This window comes from Rhineura floridana, chromosome 10 (genome assembly GCF_030035675.1).
Source record: "Rhineura floridana isolate rRhiFlo1 chromosome 10, rRhiFlo1.hap2, whole genome shotgun sequence".
Taxonomy (NCBI): Eukaryota; Metazoa; Chordata; class Lepidosauria; order Squamata; family Rhineuridae; genus Rhineura; species Rhineura floridana.
The window spans coordinates 59,692,221-59,701,710 of record NC_084489.1 but is presented as its reverse complement, the minus strand read 5'-3'; positions in this window follow the sequence as shown (position 1 = coordinate 59,701,710).

Sequence of the window (9,490 nt, the reverse complement as noted above, 5' to 3'; positions counted from 1 at the left end):
GTGCGTCATGGGTAATTGGAATGGGGTAATCTCACCAAAAATTGATAGACTTTCTGAAAAAAATATTAAAGAGACACAGGGTAAATTACCGAAGATTTGCTTTGAACTGATCGAAAATTTAGAATTGGTGGATACCTGGAGATATATAAATGGTAACGCAAAGGAATTTACTTACTTTTCAGAAAGACATAAAACATTCTCGAGGATTGATATGATTTGGATGTCTAAAATTCTAGCGAAGGATATTTTTAAAATGGATATATTACCAAAAACTTTTTCGGACCACAATCCTGTGATATTAACTTTTTTAAAAAAAATCTTGGATTTAGATGGAGACTAAATGAATCTTTATTACAGAATGACAAAGTAGTACAAGAATGTAAGAAGAAATTAAAAGAGTTTTTTGAACATAATTTACATAAAGGAACAAATGAAAATATCGTTTGGGATACAAGTAAGGCATTTATGAGGGGATATTTTATTAAATGTAACTCTGAATTAAAAAAAAAGAAACGACAGAAAATGCAATTAATTTTGGAAGAAATAAAACAAAAAGAGGAAGAATTGAAAAAGAATCCAACTAAAGTTTCTATTGTAAATCAAATTAAAATGTTACAGAATCAAGTATCAACGCTGACAGTTAGAGAAATTGAAAGGAAACTGAATTTTGCTAAACAAAGGACTTTTGAATTTGCAAATAAACCAGGGAAATGGTTAGCATATAAATTAAGAAAAGAACGTCAAAAAAATCTTATATTAAAGATACAAGAAGGAGATGAGATGCTGACAGATAATGTAAAAATCAAAAAGATTTTTCATCAATATTATTCAACATTGTACAAGTGTCAGGAAATCCCATCTGAAAAAATAGAAGAGTATATATCTAAACAGAATTTGCCTAAAAGTACAGACTTTCAGAGACAAGCTATTAATGGCCCTATCACGTCAAGAGAGATATCTGAAGCTATAAACAAAATTAAATTAGGAAAGGCGCCAGGACCAGATGGGTTATCTGCAATGTACTATAAATGTTTGGAGGAAGAACTCTTGGTACCTTTACAGTATACAATGAATTCTATCCTGCAAGAGGGAAAGATACCGGATAGTTGGAAAAATGCTAACATAACATTAATACCGAAAGAGGAGCAAGATTTAACTAAAACAAAAAATTATCGGCCAATATCTCTATTGAATAATGACTATAAAATTTTTACAATGATCTTGGCAGAAAGAATGAAAATAATATTGCAAGAATTTATCCAGGAAGATCAATCAGGGTTTTTACCTAAAAGACAATTACGTGACAACGTCAGGAATGTTTTGAATGTGTTGGAATATTTAGAACAACGAAATGATAAACAAGCAGCTTTGATTTTTTTAGATGCTGAAAAAGCATTTGATAATTTGAATTGGAAATTTATGTTTCAGGTTTTGGAGCAAATGGATTTTGGAGACAATTTTATAAAATGGATTAGATCGATTTATACATCTCAGAAGGCTCAGATAATTGTTAATGGAGATTTAACGGATTCATGTGAAATACAAAAGGGTACAAGACAGGGATGTCCATTATCTCCCCTTTTATTTATTCTGGTGTTAGAAGTGCTGCTTAGAGATATAAGGCAAGATAAAAGGATTTCGGGATTAAAGATAAAAAAAGAAGAATATAAACTGAGAGCATTTGCTGATGATTTGATAATTGTATTAGAAAACCCTTTGGAAGGAATTAATGTATTGATGGACAAATTAAAAGAATTTGGACCGTTAGCAGGATTTAAGATCAACAAGCAAAAAACAAAGAAGTTGGTGAAAAATTTAACTTTAAGGGAACAGAAAGAGTTAATGGACAAGACAGATTTTACAACAGAGAAAAAGTTGAAATATTTAGGTATCATTATGACAAATAAAAATTCAAAGTTGTTTCATAATAATTATGAAAAATTATGGACAGAGATTAAGAAAGATCTGCTAAGATGGGATAAACTACAATTGTCATTAATGGGTAGAATATCTGTAATAAAAATGAATGTATTACCGAGAATGATGTTTTTGTTTCAAACAATACCTGTAATATCCTCTGATTTACCTTTTAAACAATGGCAAAAAGATATCTCTAAATTTGTATGGCAAGGAAAAAAACCAAGAGTTAAATTTAAACTACTACAAGACGCCAAAGAAAGAGGAGGACTGGGATTACCAAATCTGAGACTTTATTTTGCTGCCTGCTGTCTAGTCTGGATAAAGGAATGGATTTTATTGAGGAATAAAAGACTATTGGATTTGGAGGGCCATAATCTGAAGTGGGGATGGCATGGATATCTATGGTACGACAAAGTAAAAGTTAATGTAGACTTTAATAATCATTTTATAAGACGTCCTCTGTTGAAAATATGGAATAGATATAAACCAAGGTTTTATTTGAAAATACCATTATGTGTCAAGTCAAGAAGCGTTTTACAGAAGAGAAATGGCTGGAAAAGAGAAATGGTTAACTTATCAAGAACTATTAGAAAATGTACATGGAGAATATATAATGAAAGAGAGAGAACAACTGACAAAGGAAGGATATAGTTCTCAATGGTTTGCCTATTTACAATTGTTAGAAAGATATAAAATGGACAAGAAAATGTATGGGTTTGAAATAAATAAATCTGATTTTGAAATAGGTTTGTGTACAAATGATGAAAATATAATTGCGAAAATGTATAAACTCTCACTGAAAATGGATATGGAGGAAGAACAAGTAAAAGAGTGTATGGTAAAGTGGGCAAAAAATTTTGGTTATAACATACAAATGGATCAATGGGAAAATATGTGGAAAAAAGGCTTGAGATTTACACTATGCTATAATCTTAAAGAAAATTTCTATAAAATGATGTACCGTTGGTACATGACTCCAGAAAAGTTGTCAAAAATGTATAGTAATGTTTCTAATGTTTGTTGGAAATGTAAACAACAAGAAGGATCATTTTATCATATGTGGTGGCTGTGTAAAAAGGCAAAATCATTTTGGGCACAGATAGGTAGGATGATGCAAAATTTTTTAAAGATAAATATTCAGTCAAAACCAGAATTTTTTTTATTGGGTTTTATGGATAAACAAATAGAAAAGAAATATGGAAGAATAATATTATATATGATTACGGCAGCAAGATTATTATATGCACAAAAGTGGAAAATGGAATCAACACCAACAACGGAAGAATGGCTATTGAAATTAATGGACTTAGTAGAGATGGATAAATTAACATGTTTACTTAGAGAAAAATCGACAGATACATTTCTTAAGGAATGGAAGCCTCTCTTAGACTTTTTGTTGAAAGATCAAAATAAAATGATGATATTGGGATTTGACGATTAACTAAGACAGCCTATGGAGAAAAGTGATTCTGTATGTATACATTAAGGGACAGGTTTGATGTATATTATATACTTATAGCTGATCTGCGACAAATCGGAAGTCAACTATTTTATTTTTTTATTTCCTTTTTGTTTGTTTGTTTGGTTTTTTTGTTTGTTGTATTGTTATGTTTTTTTTTACTTTGTTTTGTTTGTCTTTTGAAAAATTTGAATAAAAAAAAATTATAAAAAAAAAATTTCTGAATTTAAGGGGAAGGATTGCCCCCCCCAAGCCGCCTTTAAATCAGTGCTGTGTAATTCGAATATTGCATAGCTAAGTCCTTTAATGCCATCTAGAGGTCACAGCCAAAGTAACAGGGTATATACAATTCACACACAAAAAAGCAACATTCAAACCATGTAGAAGCTGCTAAAATACTCCTGCCACAAGGCAATGACCTACCAGTTCACTTGGAACAATTTTGACATTAAACTGATGAGAAGAGAACAGGCATTCAAGGCAGCTGCTTTATACCCAGTTGGACCAACTAGGATAGTATTTTTTATTCTGACAGTCATCGGCATTCCAGGGCTTCAAACAGTCCCCCATCAGCTGCTACCTGATCCTTTTAGCTGGAGGTGCCAGGGACCGAACCCAAGAGCTCCTGCATTCAAAAGCATGTGCACTGGCACTGAGCCATGGGCCCTCCCTGCACGCATCACACTTACTGTTTCTCCATGCTGTTTCAGTGTCCAAAATACATGTTTCATGTTTCTCAGCTTGCCTGAATGTCCAGCCATGAATGTTAACGCCCATCTGCTCCTGACCGCTGGAGAGAAGGGCTCCTATGTTCAAAGCACTTGTCCCAAGCCAGAAACAATGGAGATAATGTGAGCATCCTTCCAGGTGGTCTGTTCACAGTGGTGTCATCAAGGCAGGACTTTGGGGCAGATGTGTCAGACCACACTTAGCAAAAACAGCAGGAGGGCCCCCAAATGCAGCAGGGCTGTCATCACATTTTGAAGTGAAACATATTACCAGTGCTTTTTTTGTGATGAACTCACCTGTATAAAGTATTGGCACTAGGGATGGAAGGATGTGTCAGTTTGGGTTCTCTCTGTTTCTCATTTTTCCAATCTCAAATTCAGTTCTTCACATTTCTGCAGCAATTTGTGATTTTTTTAAAAAAAATCCTAATGAAATTTCTCCAGCATTTTAGTGCAGGTTTCTCCTAATAAATGCATTTTTATAGGCAGTTTTGACCAGCGTGCACATTTTTGCAAGCAATTTCCCATCATATAATGCATGTTTGTATGTTATTTTTACCTGTATATTCATTTTTTGCACTTTACTCTAACATATGCATTTTTGTAAACATTGGTAGTTGGTGAACTGCACTGCAAAATTCAAATAAGTGCAGATTTCAAAGGATGGCTGTGTTTCAGTTCTCATCGTTTCAGAAAGTGAAAATCTGATAGATTCAGCCTGAAATGTGAACTGAATTTCTCACCCATCCCTAACTGGCACCTGGTTTTTTTGATGCCCACGGTAACCATTTTGTGCTGGCATTCACAGCACTTTTATGAAGGTATGAGTACTAGCATCTCATTTTTTTAACAAAAAAACCCATTGCATATTAACATCAAAAGAGCTCCCTCTCTCAAGTTCAAAGTCTACAACAGAGATAGGAAACTGGTGGCCCTCCAGCTATTGTTGGTCGCCAGCTCCCACCTTCCCTCTCTAGCAAGTTCGCCTCACTCCTTCTCTTTAAAGCTTTCAAGTTTGATTATAACTTTTTAAAGAGTTTTTTAAATACTGTGATGGTGTTTACTTCCTTAATGGAGTTTTTGTGCTTTTTTATTCTACTAATCGGTTAGCTTTGGTTGTGGTTGTTTTGATTCATTTTTTAAAAAAAACCTAAAGACAAAAATACAGTGTTTTGAGCCACCTTGTGGATCGTCATATCAAAAAGTGTGATATTCTATAGCAAGCACATTCTGTGTGTACTGATCATGTAGCCAAAACAGTATCATGCACACAGGAGGAGGTGGTAACAGTGTGCTTTGGGGAATGCCAAAATTTACAGAAGGAATAATAAGATCCCTTCAGGGGAAAAAAGCCTAAGGGATGGAAAACTCAGAACAGCCAATGGGGCTTAACGATCTCAGAATGTCTTAGAGTCTTCTGAGGCATAAAGGTGTGTGTGAAAGAGAAAGAGAAAATATGGAATGGAGTATCCTGGAAAGGGGCATGATTCATTAGCTTAAACCCTGAACAGGAGCAGTCCACACTACAAATTTTTTTAAATGATTTTTAAAAAAAAGTTATTTATGTTAAAATATTGTAAATATTAAAAATAGGCTTAGGTATGTACAGCATGCAGGGCTGAAAGCATGGCTGCTTCACGCATCCCTGTTCCTGCTACACTGGCAGAAGCTAAGCAATAGTTTGGCTGAGCTTTACACCACAACCTGGGCTCATGATTCATTTACTCACAAACCACAGGTGACAAGCCAAGAACAAACTTTGATTACAGTTCATGGCTTGTTTGGTGACGGACAAACCACAAACCCAGATACAACACAAAGCCAACCCAGTCGGAAGAGCAAATCGACCACAATTTTAGTTGTGTTGGACTATGACCTGGGAGACCAGGGTTTGAATTCTCACACAGCCATGAAGCTCACAAGCTGACCTTGGGCCAGTCACTGCCTCTCAGCCTCAGAGGATGGCAATGGTAAACCCCCTCTGAATACCACTTACCATGAAAACCCTATTCATAGGGTCGCCATAAATCGGAATCGACTTGAAGGCAGTCCATTTCCATTTCACTAGCATACTGCAATTGTTCATTTTTAAAAGACAGGAAAGCTTAACTATGGTTTAAAAGTGACGTGCAAACTGAGGTACTGCCTTCTTGCAGAAAGTGAAATTAATTCTCCCAGAAAGTTAGATAAATGTGCCCACACAGAATGAGTACAGGCTGTGGGGTTGGTGTGCAACTGATTGCCCCAAGCAAATGAAGAAATCCATGTATATCTATTTGTTACAAAAAACCATTCACATGAAATAGGTCCCCTCATCCCTGTGTCACCAACTGTCTCCTTCTGCAGCTTAGAATGATTGCTTCGAGTTTCAGCCTCTGTGCTTTTATTTGGTTTATTTGCCTTAATCTTGACTGATTATGAACATAATGTCCAACACGATTTTGTAGAATAATTTTTATTTAGAATTATGAGAGTTGTACAAGCCCCCAACACAGGGTTGGAACTTGTGTGTTTTATTTCTGTTCTATACACCTGGTTTTTGTAACAGCAGTAAAGCTTTCTCTCGAAGAAAGAAATTGAACCTAGACCATTTCTTACCACCAAGTGAGTTTTATTGCTCTCCACTCCTGGATTTGAAGCCCCGTTTCTCCAACAAGCACATACATGCAAATGGCCAACTTGTATTCCTTCTCTAGCCGACATTGACCAGTGTCACCCCAGGCTCCTTTGAAATGGACTTTTGCTTTATTTCCTAAGTCAACAAAATTATCATTTTGGAAAGACATCTACCTGGCCTTATGTTAGAAAAAAGCTGTAATGTTCATTCATATACTCTTAAAACAAGTTTACTTATTAATCCTTTTTAGTTGTGTCATGCATTTGCACTGCAGCAGGTTTTTGTAAAGGCTGCAACACACTTAACCTTTGCCGCCTTCTCAAAAAAGAAAGTTTGATGTTTACAAAATGGGTCATTCCAGAGTGTAGGACACAGAACCTTTTCCAGCCCGAGGTCCATATTCCCACATGGGCAATTGGCTAGAGGCATAAAAATGTATGGAACAACAGAGGCAACTTCACCTTTATGCTGTAGGCTACATTCCAGCCAGCCAGAAATCAAGAGATTCCCATGTACAACCTCCCCCTGCCTCACCTCTCTGATGTTCCTTATCTCTGATTTTGGATCTATAGGAGTTAAAGCAATGGTGGGGAACCTGTGGCCCTTCAGATGTTGTTGGACCCCAACTCCCATCAGCCCCAGTCAGCATGTTCAATGGTCAAGGATGATGTGAATCATAGTCCAGCATCATGTGGAGGGCCACACATTCCATAGCTTTGAATTAAAGATAAGCCACTAAGCAGCAGGTAGCTTGTTGTAAACCACTTAACCTGGTGCTCAGCATGTTAGAAACTACTTGGTTGAAAATAAAAGGGTTTTCCTTAATTCCTTGCCCTGGTAGTCCTCAAGATAGGGAAAAAATCCACCTTGGATGATTCTAAATCATGTATTTAAAGCTTAAGAAAGAGTATCACAGTACATAGGTAGGAAGATGAAATAAATTTACTTATACACACACATATAGCAGAATGATATCCATAGTGTGATAACAACCTTTCCAACTTGCTTCCATTTCTTTCGGGGGGGAAAGTTGCTTGAAGATGTAGAATTATCAAAGGTTACTTCACAAGTGATTTATTTTCTATCACTGAAATAGCTTCAGTGTAGGAAGGGCACATCTCAGTATGAAATGCAGCACAAGCAGCCATTTCACCACCAGTATAATAACTAAAGCTGCAGTTCACACACATTTACCTGAGGGTACATTTCACTGAACTCAGTGGGAGTAGCTTCTGAAAAAGACATGCCTGGAATTGTGTAGTCAGTTAACTGGTGCTTATAAAGGTAAAGGTGTCCCCGCACTTAGAGTGTGAGTTGTTTCCGACTCTTAGGGTGAAGTCTTGCGACATTTACAAGGCAGACCATATATATGGGGTGGGATTGCCAGTTCCTTCCCTGGCCTTTCTTTACCCCCCAGCATATGCCGGGTACTCATTTTACCAACCATGGATGGATAGAAGGCTGAGTGGACCTTGACCCCATTTACCGGAGATTCGACTTCCTCCTTTCGTTGGAATCGAACTCCGGCCATGAGCAGAGCTTCGACTACGTTACCGCCGCTTACCACTCTGCGCCAAGGAGAGTCTTAACTGGTGTTTATAGTAGCTGGTAAATTCATGGTCTCTTGCTGGAATGAAAGATTATGTCTTTGTTGGTGTCAAACAAAGCTACTCCAAACCTTAAACTTTACAACATTTTGTTTCAGCAACAACAAAAAACAGCTGAGTGCTGCACCCTCCCACTCACACACCCCTCAGCATAGTTTGCATAGGGAGGGAGTTGGAAACAAATCTCAGTTTCATACCCCAAATCCATTTTGCTTAATATTCAAAAGACAGATATGACACATTTTGGCTATAGCAACTCTCCAACTTTATTTTTTGTTCCCTCCTCCAAATCATGCCATATCTCTGGAAGACACTTTCTGACATACTATGCAAAATAAAACAATGCAAATTTATGAATAATAAGGCTGTTTGAGCCAGTATGCCTCTGAATACCAGTTCCTGGGAATTGGAAGCGAGGAGACTGCTGTTGTGCTCCGATTCTGCTTGTGGGCTTTGCATGGGCATCTGGTTGGCCACTGTGAGAACAGGATACTAGACTAGATTTTGGCCTGAGCCAGCAAGGCCCTTCTTATGCTTTTAGAAGTTAGCCCTCCAACTAGCGGACAGCAGCTGGGGCATGGTGACACAGGAACACTCTCCCTCATTGTGTTTTATTTTCTGCGCAGGCTCTGTGTTGTTTTATTTGGACAGAAATGGAAACAATTTTTTACTACAGAAATATCCAAACCGCAGTACACCCAAGTTAAAATGAATAGATGGGAACCAGTTTATATGCATGCAAAATGATTGCACATGCCCGACAGTGCTCTTTTACTGGCACATCAGCCCTCACTTTCCTTCTTGCCTCTTTCATAGTCAATAGTGCACTGCCAGCTGTTTTGCAAGTGTAAAAAAAGGTAAGTCTTGTTTTACATAGCCAAGCACGTTTAATTCCCCCAACAAAATAATTACAATGCAATACCATGCTGATCATTGTTATAAAAAGTGTGTAATTCCGGTAAGCCTCATGACCATATGCATGATCAAATGACATTGTTACCTTGACCAAAATGGGCCAGGTTTTTCCAACCCTGTGCCGTCATAAGAGCTACAGCTTAAAACACTGAATGCTCCCCCCCCTTTAGAAAAAGCTAATGGCAAATTCAGTTACTGTGTGGACTTTGAGTAAAGCCAAGAGGGAGAAGGGAAGGCAAAGTGG